Source organism: Ostrea edulis, chromosome 5, assembly GCF_947568905.1.
Source record: "Ostrea edulis chromosome 5, xbOstEdul1.1, whole genome shotgun sequence".
NCBI lineage: Eukaryota > Metazoa > Mollusca > Bivalvia > Ostreida > Ostreidae > Ostrea > Ostrea edulis.
In genome coordinates, this window is record NC_079168.1 from 34,822,075 (window position 1) to 34,843,428 (window position 21,354).

The 21,354-nt window shown below is 35.4% G+C and overlaps 1 protein-coding gene and 1 long non-coding RNA gene across 2 annotated transcripts in view; one reads left to right on the plus strand and one right to left on the minus strand.

Moving 5' to 3' along the window:
• LOC125651954 (putative ammonium transporter 3) overlaps positions 1-21,354 on the plus strand; it is a 43,766-nt gene that overhangs the window by 9,444 nt on the left and 12,968 nt on the right. The gene's annotated exons all lie outside the window — the stretch shown is intronic.
• On the minus strand, positions 121-4,516 carry LOC125651955 (uncharacterized). The gene is made up of 2 exons (XR_007361423.2): positions 4,370-4,516; positions 121-1,646 (listed from the first exon to the last, which is right to left on the minus strand). It is a non-coding gene; the product is annotated as an uncharacterized LOC125651955 (long non-coding RNA).

Sequence of the window (21,354 nt, forward strand, 5' to 3'; positions counted from 1 at the left end):
AAAATCAATCAATATATGTTGTAAAACAAGTTCATAAATGACTGAAGAACATTTGTCATTCAGTATAAACCAATCGTCTGCACACCCAGTGATAAACATGTAAACATGGCAATGCAAAGACAAGTTTTTCTTGAACTGTATTCAAAGCAATTAATATAATCCGTTAACATTAAACTAAAAACTTGAAATACTCTTTCAAAATAGACTTAGAATATCCCTACCACCTTGCCTTTTTCGTCAGCAAAAAATAATGTAGGCAGTTTCGGAAACTGTCATGACGTCACAGTGACCTAATTTGCAGCTGTATAGGAAAACGATCAGCTGTATATTTTTGAGCCGTAGTAGAATAGAAATAAAGTTCTTGTTTTTGCGTACGTTGCAGGATAAGCTCCTTGGTCTCGAAATGTTTGAAATATAAAAGCCGAGGCTTTTATATTTCAAACATTTCGAAACCAAGGAGCTTATCCTGCAACAATGAACATACACAAAAACGCGATCATTATTTCTCAATTTTAAGGGGTAAGTTTGGGTAAGATTCCTAAATCCTAAAAAGTTTTTACATAGTAGAAAGAACTGAGAAGAAAATGTTGACATCAACAACTCCTACACGTAGATGAAGCAAAAATTTTTAATTTAGGGAGCTAGGGGTCCATAAAACAGAATTCTTATTAGACTAAAATAGTTATCAACATTTTCTACAACAAAGAAGAGTATCGTGTATGGATGTTAACAAATTGTTCAGATCGTAAAGTTAACCAGAGGTTTAAAAGGGGTTAGATCTCCCAATCCTCAAGTACTTTGATAATCTCTTTCAAGGGGAAAATGGTCGCAATTAAACTTCAAAGCTATCTAATACATCAAACCCTATAGGGAACTATAAGTCTGACTCCTGAAAAGTATTAAATACCAGACAGAACATTTATAGCTTTTAGTTATCACATTGTCTCCTTTGCTACTCTGTGTCGAGTGTGACTTTTTAACAAAAATCGAACGGGACTTATAATTAGTTGCTTTAGCAACGAGCTCTGTTCTAGTTGTCGCCCTTTCATAGGATGTTTGTATTGGATATTGCTGGATCCAGTAAGTGCTCTACGAAGCTAGCCCTATCTTTGCCCAACTATCTAATTTGTATTGCTTGTAGGATTGCTTGTAGGAGTTATGAGATTGATCGCTGTTCCTTATCTTCACCTTAGACACGGGACCTCGGTTTTTGCGGTCTCATCTTACGGACCGCCCCATTTAGTCGCCTCTTACGACAAGCAAGGGGTACTGAGGACCTATTCTAACCCGGATCCCCACGGGATGTCTATTATACGATGATTATCCAATTTCCCTAATATCCAATAATTGTTGAATGTATATATCATGACATATCTCTTCAGGAAATATCCGATACAGTGATGCGCGCAAAATCTAAGTCTGCATGTGGGTTCGACGAAATTCCTTACAGTGTTTTGAAATATCCAATAGTCATCGACACGTTACGTCATCTTTTCCAACACATTTTTGACACAAACACTATTCCCTCGGTTTGGCGTAAAGCAATAATTTGTCCTATTCTTAAGGATTCTTCATCAGACAAACGTCTTCCAATGAATTACCGTGGTGTGAGTCTGCTGTCATGTATCAGCAAACTTTACAGTTTCCTTTTGAACAAAAGAATTGTGCGTTATTTAGAGAATAGCGATATTTTAGCAGATGAACAAAACGGTTTTAGAAAGGAAAGATCATGTGAAGATCATTTATTCGCTTTGAGTAGTTTAGTTCAAAACAATCAAAATCTTTATGTTGCATTTATTGATCTTAAAAAGTGTTTCGATTTTGTCGATAGAGAAATGATGCTATATAAACTTCCGTTAATATGGATGGTAAACTGTACAACTCGATAAAAAATATTTATCAAAGCTCAGAATCATGTGTACGAGTTAATGGAAAATTTACAAATTGGTTTAGTTGTAAAACTGGTGTTAAACAGGGAGAAAATTTACCCCCTACCTTATTTTCAATTTTTATTAACAATTTGGTACAGGATATTAACGATCTTGATTTTGGGACTAGACATAGTTAATCGTAAGCTGTCTATCTTATTATATGCAGATGACATTGTTTTAATAGCCAAGTCTCCAGAAGATTTGCAAAGCATGTTAAACAAACTACATAACAGGTGTAGACGTTGGAAGGTACTTATAAATACCAACAAATCTAAATGTATACATTTTCGCAAAAATAGTCGGTCCAGAGCAACCGATTTTGAATTCACTATAGGATTGAATAAGTTAGAAACAGTTGATAATTATAAATATCTGGGAGTAATGTTTACTTATACAGGTATTTTCGTGGAAAATGCAGAGAATCTTGCTAAAGCAGGGGACGTGCTCTTGGGAAAATTATATCCACAATTCATACTAATAAAGACTTTAAATTTAGGGCTTATGAGAAACTATTTTACTCCTGTGTAATACCTGTGTTGGACTATGCATCTCGTGTCTGGAGTTTCAAAAAATTCCAATCAATAGATAATATTCAAAACAGGGCTATTCGGTATTTTATTGGGGTACATCGTTTTGCACCTACATTGGCTGTTTACGGAGACACTGGATGGATACCAAGTCAATATAGACGTTGGATAAATGTTATCCGATATTGGAATAGAGTATTGTCCTTCGATAATGAGCGTATTATAAGAAATATATTTGAATTTGATTACAATAGATGTAGAAACAATTGGTGTAGTGATTTGAAAGAAATATTTCATAATTTAGAGTTAGACTATTATTTTGAGTCAACGCTAAAGGTAGATATAAATATGGTTCAATCAAAAATACACTTTTATTATTCAAACCTTTGGGGCAATGAAATTTTCAATATTCCCAAATTGCGTACTTATGTATCTTTCAAAACGACTTTTGGTAGGGAAAATTATGTAGTTATGTATATGCCTAAATATTTACGTTCAGTTTTGGCGCAATTTAGATGTGGAATTTTACCATTACGAATAGAAACTGGTAGATATCATGGAGAATCTGTTGAAGAACGAATTTGTATCCTTTGTTCCGAAAGTAGTGTAGAAGACGAAATTCATTTTCTATTGCACTGTCCTCTGTACTACGATTATCGATCAAAACTTTTTGAAAATACTGGATTTAACCAAATTTTACTGAGGTCAGATATGGATGTATTATGCATGCTAATTTCAAATTATCCTCGCCAGGTTGCAAAGTATTTGTATTCTTCATTAATGCGTAGACAGTCAGTTATTTTCAAAAATTAAGAATGTAAATTATGTGTATATTTATCAACGTCTACATACATATGATTTTATACTTTTCCCATTATCTCATAAAACACATTGATGTACTGCAGGTATTTACTTACAACATGTATGTGTGTTTTCATGTTTGTTTTTCCTTTGTTTCTTAACGCTGTACTTCTTCTTTTTTCGTTATGTACTGCATTTAAGTTTTGTGTTTAAAGTGGCATATAGGTCCGATGGGCCGGGTGTTTGATTTATTTTTACACTGTCTGTTAACATAATGTTTATGAATATACACATGTCACTATAAATAAATAAACTACTACACTGTACTATTAGTGCCGACTTTAAATAAAATATACTTTACTTTTACCATATTAATTTATACATATTTATGAATTAGCAGTTCTTTTTAATCTGTTGACATTTAAAATCTGTCATTTCAACAATATTTTGTTTATTTTTTATTATTCTGTATAACGAAAATGTGTGGTTTTCTGATATTAACTTAATACTTCCGTTTTTGTATGTCTGACATTTTAAAAAGGTGGCAACATACAAATTAGCTTTGCTTATTAATTAAATTTCACAATATTGAGTGAAAATTAATACAGTTCCCACCACTGTCAACCATTAGTATTGATAAGTCACATGAGGATGGAGCTACCTTAAAGGTCTCCACGAATTTGGTAGTGGCAAGTTGTTGTCAAGTCGAGACAAAGAGCTTAGGCCGAGCGATGGAGCTTGAAGACGCGATAGGATCTAACGGGGTAGGTCGTGACAGTACATGGGGAGTAAAATCAGTTTGCGCATGCACATAGTTTATTGGAATAAAAAAAAAATGTTCTGTGTGGTTTGTGAAAACGGTGTTTAGCAGGTTGGGGGAAACGTAAATTCCACTATGTGAGTTGATTATTACAAGCAAGAATTTGAGCACATGTGTGAGAGAAAATGAGATTCAATCATGCTTGAATACTTCCGCAATCACCGGTTGCTATGTTAAAAATGTAACTTCCGTTTCAAAAAGCGTGTTCGCATTATCAAAGGCAACGGTAGAAAATTTAATAAAATTTATAAAATGTTAGCATGCTAATTATTGTTCGTTTCTATACTCACCATGACTTGCACTTTAATCGGCTAATATGTAATTTGAGGAAATCGAGTCTATCTACAGCTGAAAATATAGCGAAATCTCACAATAATAGTGATATACCACTATTGTAGCGGAATTTGCGCCCCCCCCCCCCCTAACCTGTTTAGTGTTCGATTACAGTCATATGAAGTCCAAGTTATTCACTTGTACATTGTACATACTGTATAGTACATGACAACATATTCAGCTCAGCAACGCCCATCAAAGGAAGTAACGAATTGTTGTTTATATCTTAAACCGGACATCATTTGTGAAGTTGTAGTGACTTTCTAAATGAAAAAAGACATTCAAGCTTGTGAGGATCAGTATTTTGTGGCCAGTTATATCATTGTGTTAGGATTACGTATACGTATGAAACACAAACGTTAAATTATTATTTAGACCAAAAGGTCCAAATCAAATAGGCTGACTCTTAATTCTGAGGTTAAAACTACAAATATTTCTTATCCATTAGGCCTGTATGTCATTTTTTTTATTTTAACCTAGAATAGTTAAGGTTTTGTTAGAAACACATGTCTATGGTCCACGTATTTAAAGGACAGCACTTGTCAAGCCATAGGCTATGTCTAATTCACTGTTTACCTATGTGTAGCTTCTACTGAATGCTCATTGCTTATCAATGTTGTGTATTACAACTAGTAGTGGAAATAGTCTGGTCCCCAGTATATCTTGTGGTTTAGCCGGAACACGACACAGGCTAAAACTTGACCAATGAAATCCTTCGTAACAAATACAAACCAAAAATATGAAGATAATAACATTAAAACAATTCTTCGGATACAATACAAATGAAAAATTATATTTCGTAAATTATACAAGACACATAAGAATTACATATCAAATATTGCAACATTTGACATGGCATAGGCTTTTGCAAAAAAGAAATGTTGAAAAACACTGATATTGGACCAAAATATCGAGTGACGTGACATTTTGTTAGAACTCGTACACTCTTGGCATAACCGAAATCACGGTAACAATAGATATGAGGGGGTGTTTTTACCTTCTCTTTTATCATCTGAGGAATAATTAAGAGCTCAAAACGTAATTCGCCGGAAACATTTATTTCCTGTTTACGACTAAGAAATAACGAACAGCACACCCATCCCTTCCACGAGGGTTATTTTTGCCATGTTATATACTATGGTTATTTTGTAAAAATTGGATGATTATACCGTGCACGCAAAAACAATCATGGAAATTACCAAACCATTAAAAAACATGGTCAATGACATACTTTAAAGTACCGTCTAGCAATAAGACAAAATTACGACATGATTCTAAACACTAAACGATATATATTCCGCATTATATTGACTTTGAACCAATTCACTATATTTTGATAAAATCGACATGTTGACATAGTCATGAAAACTAACTGGGAATGATTTTAAAAACAGAAAAGTTAAAATCATTCATGGTTGCGGAATTGTTTTATTTTCTCGACGATTTTTTTCTTGTATCAATTATTTTCTCTTTTTTAATATTGTTTTCTCTTAACGAAATTAGACCCGTAAAATCGCCCACAGTATATACACAGTATACGATCAACAGCACCCGAGCATAAAGAAACTGATCGAGATCAAAATCGATTCCTTCTCGCAGTTTTCAAATCATAAAGTTGAACATAATTACCCATCAACATCCGTGCATTACAAAGGCAACACAGCTATTCTATATAAAAAAAAAAAATTCAATAATAACGGCATAACGAGGTTTAAAATGTTTCGTAATGACACAGAGGAAAAATTTGAGGACCCCCAAAATGACTCTATTTGGATTTTATCCAGTACTTTCATTATCTTTACTATGCAATCCGGTGAGTAGCTTTTAATTTTTCATTAGGTTTATAAACTTTAATATGAATATATATGAACGCGTTCAAAATTTAAGAAATCGGTGCATATTTGGGGGGAAAAGTGTTAAATAAGTTTAATTGAAATCAATGTTCATGATTTATCAAAACAACACCATGAAAACTTGTGTCCGGTAACTTGGATTCATTGGATCAGAATGTTGTGGATTTATATTGTTTTGAATCTCGAAGAGGGTACCCCCTTCCAATGCCTAGTTGTACGTGATTGTATAAGCTGTTTTGGTTAGGAGTGGATACTTTACGTTAAATTAGCTCCATCTTCCGACCTGCAATAATTAGTAACGTAAGTCTCCGTTTTGTGCTGCCTGTAAAGATACTCTTTTATGTCATTACCTTTCCATGTGGATCTTCTCTTTTTTAACTGACATAGCGAAAATTAAAAAAAATTCAAATGTCGTGTAAAATGTCAACCCAAACTTGAAAGTTAAGCGATTCGTTGTATTTTGTCCCTAAGTCAGGATGGGAGCTTTAGCAAGAATTACCTCATCTTCATACTGCCCCTGGGGTGTTTTGTTTGTTTTGTTTTGTTTTTTAGGATACATATTTAATCTCAAATACGTTAATAATGTATCCCTTGACAAACAGCGGAAGGACGGATGAAATAAAGGAAGAAGCAAACATGAGATGCTCACTGCTATGCCTACGGGATAAAAAAAAATCTACGAAATTCTGCGAATCCCATTTTAACGATTCCAAAACCTCACCTACTGTTAATTAGCAGTGCTGTACTTTGGTTTTAATTAAAATATTCAGTGTATAACAATTGACATTGATTTAGGTTCCATCGCAAGGATGTCTGAAAGACACAAAAGAAATAAAAATTGTCAAGTGCAGTTGTCGGAGACATGTGAAACCAATCTAGGGAACCTGTGATTCTCATGTTGCGGCTAAGCGCTCTAGCAACAAACACACATCCATCATAGGTAGTGCACTTTAAACTATAAATGTTTCAACATCAACAGCAAATATCGTAAGTAAGTGCATTGTAATTAGTGTTGAAACAATTAGAAAAGAAAAAAGATGAAAAGATTACGCTAACCCAAAAATTAAGAATTAATGTCACAAGTCGTTTTTAGTTAGCGATGCATTCCATTTCCTGTGCTAATAAAGCCTCGGTGTTAGATATTCTCTAAACCCAAACATCTAACAATTTGGATCAAATGAATAGATTTCTGCGAAAAAGAAGTCATGTTATTTCCAGAGAACTCGCATGGTTCTTTGATTAGTCTCTTCTTTGTCACAAAATCAGAGTACCTCACTTTTTTTCTCTCCGGAATTAAGCACTAATCTTACTTTTTAAAACTGTGGCCTGGGTATTCACTCGTTTCGGAATTAAGCACTAATTTTACTTTTTAAAACTGTGACCTGGGTATTCACTTTGTCTTTGGATCTGTTTACTGTGTTCTACCTCTAAAGTCGATTGCTCGGTTCAAAATGGCCCTTACTGCGCAAAGTTCTTCATTTCTAATTGTTTACATTTACTGCTATGAAATAGTACCGTATTTGTTCGCCATCTTTTTGCTCTGGGTTTTTTGATGATTTTTTTATTTGTCACCTTATAGCGTAGTATTATTTTCGTTATTTTGTCTTCTTTGGGGGAAATCAGACTTTGAGTAATTTAGCTTTGCAGGTACTTTGATGTAGAATGTATTGGCTGATTTCCCCCAAAATCTTCTGTTGAAGATTTCTTTCGTCATTTGGTATTGTAATAAATGACAATATTTCAATCTCAATCACTCTTTTGTTTTGTTCAGATTTTTAACGACAACAAAAACGAGCTACGGTGAGCAGAGAGTTTGGGTAATAGAAGCTGATAAACATAAAATAGTTGAATAGATGGAGAAATTTTAAATGTCTTCACAACCTCAAAATACCTGGGTTCTTCAGTGATGTTTACAGATATCGTTAGATTTTACCTTCAATTACTGATCGATAAATCTATGCTTTGTTCAATAAAATTTGTAATATTATTTTCTTTATAATAGATTTTAGGGACAATATTTGAATATTCTTACTAAACATTACCCATCTTGACAAATGATTTCTTTAAAAAAAAATTATTATGTCCATTTTACAATAGGTCATGCTATAAAAAATATATTGGTGAAAATGTTTCCATTTGTCAAAATTGTGAAAATATTGTTGCGGTTACTTCATTAATTTAGATCTGTTATGAATTCATATTTGATAAAAAAAAAACCAAAAAACAAAACAAAAAGTGCTACATTAAATAGATTGAAAAAAATATTTTTGTCATATTCAGAAAAAAAAATTCGGAGTAAAGTAAAAAGGGTGCGATCTTTAACAAGATATCGTGGACATAATACAAATCTTCTCCTCAATTAGTGATTCATTATCTTCCATAGAATGATATTTCGGCGATTGTTTTTCTGTAAAATAGAGAAATTTTTATGTCAGAACAACGAGATGCTGCAGGATGTAAAGATTTTATTATTTCAGAGGTTATTTTTATGTGATGTTATTTAGTAATAATCGCGAAGCATGACTTTGTCATGTAATGTCAAGTTTAACCTCTTTCGTAAAATGGGTCGTTAGGTTTTCCGCAAAATAATTATTAGTAGAATAGAGATTCTCTTGAGGGTAGTGTATCAGCATTAAGTACCATGAGTAATGATATGGTTAATATCAATTACTGCTTGCGGGTATTTCATGAAAATGTTAAGAGTATGCTAAATCGATCGTCATGTTTTTTGTTCTTTTCTCCTGAGTCTTTTGCTTTTTGACACTTTTCTCGGAAAAATTGTCCTTGATTTTAATGACATTCTGCAGACAGAACAATTATTAAAAACAAGTCCTAACAAAATGTGATTGGAAACACCAGCATTGTCACTCCCAGCCCAATGATGGCGACGGAGGCCGGGGGCATTCTATCCATTTCAATTTTCGTATCATCGAACTTTATTTAATTTAAATTTAATTATAATAAATAAAAACGTCATTTTGACCTCACTCGCCGTAAGAAAAGGATTAGAGCCACCAAAAACTCCAAATTTAACATTTTTTTCTCTCAGATGAAAGGTCACGTTTCATACTTTCAATAACACTTCGATTTTTGCTATTATCTTAACTCATCTTTCTTTCCATAGCTCTTCTCTGGAACCACAGGACCGATTTCAACAAAACTTACCTTAAAGCATTCTTGGGTAAAGGGGATTCAAAACCTTTCAAACGAAGAGTCACGCCCTTTTCAAAGGGGATATAATCAAGAAATAGTGAAATTCTGGTGGCATCTTTTAAAAACACTGGGCCAGAAAAGCAAAACCTATGTGAAAGCTTCCCTAAAGAATGTAGATTCAAACTTTTCAAATCATGGCTCTCGGGGGTAGGGTGGGCCATCTTTTAAAACCACTGGGCCAGAAAAGGCAAAGCCTATGTGAAAGCTTCCTTTAAGAATGTAGATTCAAACTTTTCAAATCATGGCTCTCGGGGGTAGGGTGGGGCCACGATAGCGGGTCAGTATGTATGGGATATATAAGAAAAATTGAATCCTTTTAAATTCTTCTCAAGAACAACAGGGTCTTGTTAAGTCATATTTCTATGCAATCATCCTCAGGTAGTGCAGATTCAAGTTTGTTCAACCAGGACCGCAGTGGGTAGGGTGGGGCCAAAGGGATTGAAGTATACATATTAAGGAAGAGTAACACATCCGCCATAATTACTCATATTAAGGAAGAACAACACATCCGTCATAATTAGTCATAATATGTATACGGTGTGGCCGTTGGACCGAGCGAAGCATGTAATGTCCATTGGAGTGTCCCAAGAGGTAATCATAATTCCGTAAAGTATGGTAGGTTATGATTCATTTAAAAATATATATTTTTAATGAAATTTTCCTTGTGCTAAAAACCCAGTAACATCTCAATATTAAAGGGGTTTATATGGGGACAACAGTTTTACAGGATCCGCCTATTCATTGAACGCGGGAAATAAAACACAAGGCGACGTAAACTGTGTATTGTGACGTCACATTTAGCCTCAACCTTTTTTCTTTTTTTTCAAAGCAAACAATTATAAACAACAATAAAACATTCCGTATGCAATGAAAAAGGCCGTCATAAAACTAAACAAAATTAACCAACAAATTCAAAATGGTAAAAATGTAACCGTAATTTTATCGTATATTCTTATTTAAAGAAACTCATGAACTCGTTCATCTATTTAGTCGTATTACGGTTTTATATGTAATTATTTGCTAAAATCTGTTACAATGATAATTATACTATTCACTTTAAACAAACTGAGTGTTTAAATTACGAATTGCACGTCAGAGTCTTCTATTATTGGCATTCAAAATAAAACACGAATAACTGTTGAAGTAGGTAATGAAAAAATAAATGGCGGCGCCCATATCCCCCCATATGGATCACGAAAATTTCAGTGAACGTATATAGAGATTGTCTCTTTTTCTTTTGCTGATTTTGACTTTTTTCTTTTACATACGTGTTACCTTTAGAGCCTTGCTTCGCGGACGGGCCTTCGGCCCGTCCGAGCTTCGCTCGGTATTAAGGAAGAGTAACACATCCGCCATAATTACTCATATAAAGGAAGAGTAACACATCCGCCATAATTACTCATATTAAGGAAGAGTAACACATCCGCCATAATTACTCATAATATGTATACGGTGTGACCGTTGGACCGAGCGAAGCATGTAATGTCCATTGGAGTGTCCCAAGTGGTAATCATAATTCCGTAAAGTATGGTAGGTTATGATTCATTTAAAAATATATATTTTTAATGAAATTTTCCTTGCGCTAAAACCCCAGTAACATCTCAATATTAAAGGGGTTTATATGGGGACAACAGTTTTACAGGATCCGCCTATTCATTGAACGCGGGAAATAAAACACAAGGCGACGTAAACTGTGTATTGTGACGTCACATTTAGCCTCAACCCTTTTTCTCTTTTTCAAAGCAAACAATTATAAACAACAATAAAACATTCCGTATGCAATGAAAAAGGCCGTTATAACTAAACAAAATTAACCAATAAATTCAAAATGGTAAAAAAGTAACCGTAATTTTATCGTATATTCTTATTCAAAGAAACTCATGAACTCGTTCATCTATTTAGTCGCATTACGGTTTTTTATGTATTTATTTGCTAAAACCTGTTACAATGATAATTATACTATTCACTTTGAACAAACTGAGTGTTTAAATTACGAATTGCACGTCAGAGTCTTCTATTATTGGCGTTCAAAATAAAACACGAATAACTTTTGAAACAGGTAATGAAAAAATAAATGGCGGCGCCCATATGGATCACGAAAATTTCAGTGAACGTATATAGAGATTATCTCTTTTTCTTTTGCTGATTTTGACTTTTTTCTTTTACATACGTGTTACCGTTAGAGCCTTGCTTCGCGGACGGGCCTTCGGCCCGTCCGAGCTTCGCTCGGTATTAAGGAAGAACAACACATCCGTCATAATTACTCATATTAAGGAAGAACTCCGTCATAATCCCCTATGATATATTTACTATACATAATAGCGAGCGAAGCTCGCGTCGCGACGAGCTCGCTCCAATGATTACACATATGAGTCACTTGATTTGCTCTTCATCAGCTGAAAAAAAATGAGTATTACCCATAATGCTTCTGGAAAAATGTCGCCGTCACTGCGGTATACTTCATGGACAAACCCGTAATTAAAATAATTAGACTGTTTAGAAAGTACCATAAACGTTTTTAATTCCAGACAAGCTTTCTTATAGCTTCAACCGTTTTATTTTTGCTTGGTTTGAGAGAAGAAGAAAAAACATTGCAGCTAATATGACGTCACAATATAACTTTACATCCACCGCGTTATATTTCCCGCGTTAAATGAAGAGGCGGATAAAATGTCTATAAGTCGTGTTGCAAGATGTTAATGGGCTTCGCTCGTCTCAACGGTCACACCGTACAACATATTAAAAATATCACGAAGCCAATTGGGTATACTTGACTTGTTCTTCTTAGAAGTTATAGTGTAAATTTTTCTAAATCTACTTCTGGATCAGATAGATAGAGAGAGTCTTGATGTCCTGTCGTAGCCCTGAGCAGTTATATATTCTTTAAAATCATGATTTGTAATAATAATTTACAGGCTTTTCAATGTAGTGCATGACCTCTTGAACTAGGATGGACTAAAATAGTAATTCAAACTTTTCAGGAGAATATATGTAGGGGATTTTAAAACAGCAGGGCCACATTGCATCATACTAGCAGGGCCACACTAAATTACACTAGTTGGGCCACACTAAATCATATTGATATGCGAACATTGCCAAGCTGTATGAATTAATTTTAAAAAATATATGAACTATGGTGTCAGGGTGGGGCTAAAATCGGAGATGAAAGTTTATATGATACATATAGGGCATCCTTATGTTGTTTGATTCAAGTACGGTTATCACCTCGTTTTGCTAAGGTGGGATCATGAATATAGTTCAAAAGAGATTTCGTCAGATTTTTGTGATTGTCTGGCATGAAGAAGAAGGCTAAATCTTCGAACTTAACGAATTGTGAAAAGTGATTTATGTAGCGGAGCATTCCCAAATTTCACGACTCTATACTTGCTCAATTTATTGAATTTAGGTGTAGTGTTTTTCGAAATAGAATTAAAAAAACTGGGCGGTTTAGCAGGGAGGCATGAAATGATGGACTCTGTAAACTGGGCGGTTTAGCAGGGAGGCAAGAAATGGACTCTGTAAACTGGACGGTTTAGCAGGGAGGCATGAAATGATGGACTCTGTAAATTAAATACGGAAGATAAACGTTCAAGATGAGTTTCACTTTTTGTTGCTTTCTTCTTCTTCTTGAAACCTTAGAACAAAACCATTGACCTGTACTGGATGTAACCCCATGTTACTCAATATACTAGATTCAGATAGCAATATCATGGGAGTCTGGACTTACTTTGAGTCGGTGTAGTAGCATAGATCCCCCTGAAAACCGACCTGGTCAGACCTTTTTCAGACCGGGAGCGCTCCAGAATATTTCACCTTTGAACAAAAATGTCAATGTAGAGTTTTCCCCATAGCGGAAAAAACCGCCCTAGGATAAATTTCCCCTCTCTTGTTTTCGGATTGTTTCAACCAGAATCTTCAATCATACTGCGCTTGTTCTGTAGAAGCACCATTCTATAACATTATTGTGAAGTTTGTGATGATGAAAAGTGAAGATAACGAACAGTGATCAATCTCCTAAATACCATAAAGAATACAAAATTAAGAGTAGGGCAAACATCGACCCTGGACACATAAGAGGTGGGATCATGTGCCTAGGAGGAGTAAGCAATACTAAGTATCCCCTGTTGACCGGTAACATCTGCCGTAAGCCCTGTATCTTGATCAGGTAAACAGAGTAATCCGTAATCAAAATCAATACGTAAAGAAGATATTTATTCTTCTCATGTAGATGCTTTTGAATAGTAAATTTTGCTTCATAAGAATATATAAACAGGTCAGATAATAAAGGAGCACAATTCGTACCCACGGGATTTCCAGCAGACTGTTGGAAGACTTGATCATCAAAGACCACGTAGATATTGTCTTTGAGGAACTCCAGCATCTTTTTAATATCAACTTCAGGGTATTTGTGCGTAGAACCAGAGTGATGTTTAACAAAGTAATTTTTGAGTGCCTGTCACAAGATATGAATATTTCCATGTTCCATTTTTTGAAAAAAGCATCTGTCTATGATGTCAAATAGCCTAATCTAATATGTATTGTGAGAAATGGTCGTGTAAAGTGTTGAAAAGTCGTATGTTTTGTTGTGTTGGTTTGAGAAAAGTTTTGTGATTTCAAATTTACTAAACAGAATTGTTGAGAATCCACATTTGATTTACACCATTTTTCGCATATGTTGTGGTACAAAATTCTGAAGTTTCTTCTTCAACGCAGTTCGCGTCGGGATCAGGGTTAGAATTAGTTCTGTCATGGTTAACCGCGGTAAAAACACATTCGGCTCGCATGTTCCAGATTTCGGTTAGGTTATGTTTACATTTTACGATATCCCATTTTGTTTGATACACGCCCAATAATTGGTTGGATATTTTACCAATGATATTCTAACCAATGCAAATCCAAGTAACATCGGTAATAGTAATTGGTTGGATATTTTACCCATGATATTCTAATCTAACCAATGAAAAGCCAAGGTTAACATCGGTAATAGTAAAACAAACCATGGGATATGTGCAAAGAAATCACGCATGTCACCATCGCAATTAAATACTTTAATTTTCTAAAAAAAAAAAAAAAAAAAAAAAAGGGGGGGACAGAAATTTTTGAATAAAGCTCCCAGTCTGCAAAATATCCAAGTGCGAGTTTAAGAATGCAATACGATCGCGATAGCTCAGTGGTACAGCATTCACGTTGTGACCGGGAGATCGTGCGTTCGAACCACACTCAACCTGAGACATAAGCATAGATGGTGATTACTCCTTTGCCAAACGCTTGGCATGTAAAATTGAGAGTCACGGGTGTTTTCGGTTATGATCTTAAAAACAGAGGCCGCAGCAAGCGTTGACACGTTAAAGAACCCTTACTACTACGCCGTGCATAGGTCTTAATTTACAGTACTGCACCTAGTCGATTAAAAAGTACTTGAGAGTTAATGTCACCCGTTGTTTTGTACATAATGTCTGTAAATAAAGATTTCTGATTTTTTAAAAATAAAATGCATTATAAATGGATGTTTGCATTACTACAGACCCCCCCCCCCTCCAAATTATTTCAGGGTCCACGTTATTCTGGATTCATTTAGTTATTTTATCACACACAATAAAACAACCGCCGCGGTGTCTAGAGGTAGAGTGTTCGCCCCGCATCCAGAAGGTCGGGGTTCGAATCTCTGCCGCTACAGACCAGGCAGTGATCGTTCCATCGCCAAACGCTCGGCATCAGGTGTGAATGTCACGGTATCTCGGTGATGACCTTCAAAATGGATGTCCCTTGTCACAGTAGTTGTGGCACGCTAAAGAAACCTCACTGCTCAATGGCTGTAAGCGCCGAGCACCTAGGCCTAAATCAGAAGCACTTCACCGGTCTTGGTGACGTCTCCATATGAGTGAAAATTCTCGAGAAGGACGTTAAACAAGATATAATCAATCACAAAATAAAACCGAACCGAAAACCCCCGAAAACCGAGGTTTTGTTTCCTGAACCGAACCGAACCGAAAAATGTCCGTGACAGCCCTAGACTTAGAATAGGTCCTCAGTACCCCCTGATTGTCGTAAGAGGCGACTAAATGGGGTGGTCCTTAGGATGAGACGGCAAAAACCGATGCTCCGTGTCACAGCAGGTGTGGCACGATAAAGATCCCCCCTGATCAAAGGCCGTAAGCACCGACCATAGGCCTAAATTTTGCAATCCTTCACCGGCAATGTTGACGTCTCCATATGAGTGAATAATTCTCGAGCGGGACCAATCAACCTTCAACGCAGTTAACATTTCTGTGAGGCGCAAAGATACGGGATTGGTAGAACAATTACTGGATCCAGCAATCTATCTATGTTTGTAGGGGTTTTTATGAAGTTTTGGAATCCAATGAAAATATGGTAACTCATATTTCTTTGTCCCATTGACTGGGATGTTTTATGTATTTAAAACTGAAGCAATAGTTAAACGGTTTTCTCATACTTTCTTGTAAAAACAGACACTGTTGCTGAAAACATATCCATGTATCACCAAATTTTCCTATACATAACCTTTTACTTTTGCATTTTCCTCAAAATTCATACACCACTTATCAATATCAGAATTCCCGGGGAAAGTCTAACCCGGGCCCGTTTTTTCTGGGAGAAATTCTATACAAAGGGAGAGTCTGTATTATAATACCGGGTGTTCGAACCTACTGTTCTTATCAAATGATTGTAATTGTTTTACATAACACCTGTCTCTATAATAAATCATTTACTTACTCATTTCCATACTAGGACAGCTACATCTATAATGCGGTGTTGTTACATACGAAATTCAAATAATTTCTATGTCAATTTCATTTTGAAAGGACCTATATAGCACTTTCCAATGCATTAACTTTCATATCCTTTGCTCGAAATACGAAATCGTTTTGATTACATTTGTCTAAAAGTTTCGTACATAACACTACACATGTATATACCCCAAAATGTTATATTGGTTATCAAAATAATGTATTTGTCGGAAAATGGATTGGTAATGATTAAAAATAAAAATCCAATTACATCTTTTGATTAATAAATACAATATACAGGGTTAAGACCTGCTGTCTAACTGTAATTAGATATTTCGTAACAAAACAAGCTTACAAAGGTTTCCTGTTTAAATACTGTTTGATTTATTCAGGGTACGTTATCCTATAATAATTGTTAGCACATTTTGTTTCTGTTCCCTAAAACACCACGACACACGCCAACCCGCGCTTATGAAAACCGGCGGTATAAATATGAAAGAATCCCGTTATCAATAATTTGGCGTTTTTAAAGCGTCGCTGTTGTTTCCATCTTTAAATTCATGTTTGAAGTTTTACAGAAGCCAATAGGTGCCAGGGTATAGAATTAATATTCATTTAGCTGGCGGCCGCCACTTAATTTATGTGGCGGCCGTCATATAAATTAACTGGCGGCTAGGGCGTGTAAAACGTTGTTATATTCGATAATCTTATAACAAACTTTGCAGTGCTTAGATATAGACCATCTTATACGTAATCCACCAACATGTTCTTGTTCTTCGTCTTCTTTCAACTATAGTCCAGCTGGACATGTCATTACTGGTGATGTTGATATAGTTGAAAATGAGGACCTCAAATCACTTATTCTTAAAGGTCCTAAATACAGAGAACCTCGGTCCTTTAATTGGCGACAGAACTTCATCTCTATTATGAGTTCTGTCGAAGATTATGCCAGACGATGGGCTAAATATGAAAAAGAAGAACTTGATACATTGTCAGAATGGGTTAAAAGCATAAGAGGGATATTAAAATCCCGCATTAGACACATGAAAACAAAAGTACGTACCATCTATCCTTCTGTGTTTAGTAAACCAGAAGTGATAAAAGAATTAGATAGGTTACATTAGGAATGTTTTGGTTCCAGCTGACAAAGCTAGTAACAACATTGTCTTTGTTTGTAAGGCTCATTATTACAACTGTATTTTAAACGAACCTGGCATTAATTCCACCTTTGGTAATCATACTTATACTCCAACTGCCCTTTCAAAAGACGAAATTCTTCAAAACCATGCTTCAGTTTTAGACACATTTAATATTCCAGTCAATGGGTCGAATGAATATGAGTTACCGTACCTATACTGGATTCCTAAACTACATAAAAACCCTTACAAACAAAGATACATTGCTGGATCCAGTAAGTGCTCTACCAAGCCCCTATCTTTGCTCCTCAGGAAAATGTTAACAGCTGTGAAGGAGAAACTTCAAACTTACTGTGCGACTACATATGCCAGAAGTGGTGTTAATCAAATGTGGATTCTAAAAAATTCTAAAGAACTTTTAGTAAACTTGAAATCACAGAAGTTTTACCAAATCAATAGCATTAAAACCTATGACTTTTCAACACTATACACGACCATTCCTCGCGATAAATTAAAGGCTAGACTTTTTGACATCATAGACAGTTGCTTCTTCAACAAAAACGGAAAACGGAAACATTCATATCTAGTGATCAGTCATTTAAAAACTTACTTTGTTGAACATCACTCTGATTCCACGCACAAGTACTCTGAAGTTGAAATAAAAAATATGCTAGAGTTCCTCATTGACAATATCTTCGTGGTCTTTGGTGATCAGGTCTTCCAACAGTCTGTTAGAATTCCCATGGGCACGAATTGTGCTCCTTTGTTAGCTGACCTGTTTTTATATTCATATGAAGCAGAATTTATTCAAAAACTTCTACGTGAGAAGAAAAAATCTCTCGCTGTGACCTTCAATTCGACTTTTAGATATATCGATGACGTTTTGTCTATTAACAATGATAGCTTTCATTCATATGTCGATTTGATATATCCCTGTGAGCTGGAAATAAAGGACACCACAGAGTCGTCCACTTCTGCTTCATACTTAGATATTTTATTGAAAGTAGACATTAACGACAAACTGACAACTCAACTGTATGACAAACGGGATGATTTCAGCTTCTCCATCGTCAACTTCCCACATTTATGTAGCAATATTCCATTATCACTTGCATATGGTGTTTATATATCTCAACTGATTCGATATGCAAGAGCTTGTTCTGGGTATGGTCAGTTTTTAAATCGAGGTAAGCTACTGACAAACAAGTTAATGGTACAGGGATTTCAACAGTCTCGATTGAAGTCAGCATTTCGCAAATTCTATGGTCGTTATAACGATCTAGTTCGTCAATACAACCTCGCATTGGGTCAAATGCTGTCTGACGTGTTTCATACCGATTGTTAAGCCGTTCTTGGCACACTGATTTTGACTGCGGATAACTCCGTTTACCTGATCAGGATATGGGGCTCACGGCGGGTGTGACCGGTCAACAGGGGATACTTACTCCTCCTAGGCACCTGATCCCACCTCTCGTGTGTCCAGGGGTCCGTGTTTGCCCAACTATCTATTTTGTATTGCTTGTAGGAGTTATGAGATTGATCACTGTTCGTTATCTTCACCTTGCATGATGTATGTTCAGTATCTTGTGATGTATATTCTATAATCTTGTGATGTATGTTCAAATCTTGTGTTGTATATTCTATATCTTGTGATGTATATTCTATAATCTTGTGATGTATGTTCATTATCTTCCGATGTATGTTCGTTTATTTTCTGATGTGTGTGCAATAATTGCATTGTGGGTATTATGACATAACAGCGTTCTATTACAGTAAAGACATTTTTCATTGGAAATAACGAAAGTATCCGGTGATGCAAAATATGATACACTAGTATGTTAATTAATTTTGTTCCCACCCTGGCACCAATTTTAAAAGCCCTACTCAAGGATCATGAAATTTACAATTTTGGCAACGGGTTTCCTGCTCCATTCTGTTTCAATTTCATGCCATGAGCATTAAAGAAGACGCTACTCTTGCATCACCGGATACTTTCGTTATTTCCAACCAATGAAAATTGTCCTTACTTTAATAATACGCTGCTGCATCATATTACCCATAATGCAATTATTGCACATACATCACAAGATTATCGAACAGCCATCACAATATATAGAATATGGATCACAAGATTATCGAAGATTCATCACAAGATAATCGAAGATTCATCACAAGATATTGAACATACATCACAAAATATTGAATATACATCACAAGATTATCGAACATGCATCACAAGATATTGAACATACACTACAAGATATAGAATATACATCACAAGATATTGAACATACACTACAAGATATAGAATATACATCACCAGATATTGAACATACACTACAAGATATTGAACATAATCACATAATAAGATTATCGAATATAGCAACGTTTTACACGCCATAGGCGGCCGTCACTTAATTTATCTGGCGGCCGCCACTTAATTTATCTGGCTGCCGATTTCAAAAACAATTTATTCATATTGTTGAGTGGTTATTTTGGAATATGCAAACACCTAGCATTGTTTTTCAAAGTGTAGGGACAGTTGGAGGAGAAATTGTCTTCTACAATTGTTGACAAGCAGAAAATTAACCTAAAGATTTCTCTTTTGCCCAAACTTCATACTCCTGAATTGGAGGGAGGGGGCTCCGTTCGTCTTCAATTCATCAGTTCACATTCATTATTACATTTTTACCATTCATTACTACAACCAAAAAGAGTGGGATGGGGGCCAAGCCGCCAATTAATCCTATTGCACATCAGAAAATGAACGTTGTAAAAAAAAAAAGTGGAGGACTTCCCTTTGGTTCTACGTGTTGATATCACAATCCACAATCACAAAACAATAATTTAATGTTCTTAATTGTATATCACACATACATATTACTAAGTTTTGGAGAGGGAGATTACAGGGATTACACCCCTTTCATTTGGAGAGAGAGAGAGAGAGAGAGAGAGAGAGAGAGAGAGAGAGAGAGAGAGAGAAGTTGAATAACTGGCGACCGCTATAAATTGAGTGGCGGCCGCCAGTTTCTACACCCTGGCACCTATCGACTTCCGTAAAGATGTGTTTGCTCGAAATCGTGCGACAACGTGCTGTGTGACAACGCTATGGTGTTTTATAGCTGGACATTATTCCGTACTTCAATATCAACACTTAGTTAAACGATTAGATATACTTATGGAATTTATTTTGAACCTAGAGACTAGCCATACCTGCAGTTACAGGGGTTGAAAGAATCGTTGGTGATAAATGATGCTTTAAGAAAATCAACTGGGGGGGGGGGGGGTGCAATCCAAGATGGTACTTTTTCCGCCCATAAGAGGAATGAAGACCCTAAAATGGCACAAAACGACGTGTTGTTAATATTTCAGCCGCTTGTTTTGATATGCTTTCTTCTTTACTGAATTTAGATCTGCTAAAGTCTGGAGCTCCTTCATATGAGCAATATGATAAAATATACCTATCATTCATGACCATCCAGTCTCGTAATGCTTGCAACACCAACTCATATTTTGATATCTAAATTAAATAGCTAATTGTACACATAAATGTAGTTTGGTTAAAACAAGTTTGAGCCAGGGTGACACGATCTTTGGCAAATATTTCTTTATCATACGACAGACGACGCAGAATTTAGTATACAAGTACATGTACACATGATACCCCTGTATGACTGAATTTATTCAAAAATTTCTACGTGAGAAGAAAAAATCTCTCGCTGTGACCTTCAATTCGACTTTTAGATATATCGATGACGTTTTGTCTATTAACAATGATAGCTTTCATTCATATGTCGATTTGATATATCCCTGTGAGCTGGAAATAAAGGACACCACAGAGTCGTCCACTTCTGCTTCATACTTAGATATTTTATTGAAAGTAGACATTAACGGCAAACTAACAACTCAACTGTATGACAAACGGGATGATTTCAGCTTCTCCATCGTCAACTTCCCACATTTATGTAGCAATATTCCATTATCACTTGCA